The sequence below is a fragment of the Lipophrys pholis genome (assembly GCF_963383615.2).
Source record: "Lipophrys pholis genome assembly, chromosome: 2".
NCBI classification, from domain to species: domain Eukaryota; kingdom Metazoa; phylum Chordata; class Actinopteri; order Blenniiformes; family Blenniidae; genus Lipophrys; species Lipophrys pholis.
Window position 1 is genome coordinate 28,466,552 of NC_137636.1, and position 1,558 is coordinate 28,468,109.

The following is a 1,558-nucleotide window of genomic DNA, read 5'->3' on the forward strand; positions in this document are numbered from 1 at the left end:
TACCTCCATTCATCCTTTACACATCACGGTGGTTATTTAGGGTATTATTCCGTCGCATGTGTCCACTATAAGCTATAATTTACATCATTGCCAGTCAGTGGTGGTGTTTTAAAGAGGCGGCGGTCTGGAACTGATGGGAATGTCAATGTTTGTGGGGAATAACATTTGATGAGGGGCTCCACAAATGACGTCCTGAAAGTACTCTTTAACAAGGGTGCTTTACACAGAGAGTCATTTACTTAAGAAAGAGAACCTTAGAGCCTCAACCATTCCAGCTTCACTAAATATTTAATACAATCTGCCAAGTTTATTATGTGATTTTGTTTCCCCTCAATTGCAAAGAGTTCCTCATATTATTATTTTGCAGTTACTCGATGAGGTGGCTCTCCATGCATCCTATTTGTTTCCCGTTTTAGTATTTTGTTATATTTGCCCCATTTAATCAAGACATTGTGCTCAATCATTAAAATGTGATTTTAAATTGTTTCCAATACATTACACACAGCAAATGGCACAACAGCCGCATTTAAACACTGTTAAAATGGAAAAGTAGGAACTCGGAGACTTGATATTCACCTATAGGTGGCAGTATTGGCCCTCTGTGGCACTTCACCAGTCACAGTCTCTGTCCACCAGGGGCGCTGTGCAAGCTTTGTTTTTCCTTCCCTGTAATGTAGTTACAAAGTCTGTACAAGAACACAAAAAATCTAAGATAGTTAAGATGATTGATACTTCTTTCCTGCACCAAAAGTTGTATTTTCTCTCAACTTACATGCAGCAAACACAATTTCTCCCTTGACATTCTGCGCGCAGGAGACCATCACAGATTAGATTCAAAATACACTTTAAATGGATTTATCTGTGGATGCACTTGTCCCTGCTGTCTGCCTCTCTCTGGGCTCTAAGAATGATAGAATTACACTGCATAGTCGGGGGGATGAAATCATACAGCAATATAGACGCCCAAAGGACCCACGAGCAGCCACCAACAAACACTGTAATCGCCATGCACATGGAAATCTCCTGCGACAAGCTCTGGCAGCCAAGAATCTTCAGGTGAGCAGAACTGGATGTCAAACAGCAGAATATAGTCACTGATTTACAACCAACCAAGGCTGAACAGTAGTATAGCTTTTGTAAATTCTCTGCTGCCCACTTCAATAACATAAACTCAAAAACACTATTCTGCAAAGAAAACAGGCAGATTTGACCTAACTGCCAAATGCATCCAACACAAGTTTATAGTGGACTAGAGTTACAAAAGCTCTCACAGGGCTGAAGTTGAGTGACTTTTATGAATCCCATAGAAGAAGAAGGACTCTTCAGCAGGATGTTGTTTAGCCTCAGTGCTGCCGTGGCGTCTGGCTTGTTAGTGACACTCTGCCTTGGTAAAACATAGAAACAGCTCCTGTTTCAGAACAATGGAGATGGGTTTTTTTTTCTTCTTCTTCAGAAAACATGAATAAAGCAGCAGACTAGAGGGAAGTAGATTGTACACTTGGTTGACACTTCACCTTCACCAACACACGTACTGTATGTGTGGATACTCGGAGTGTTA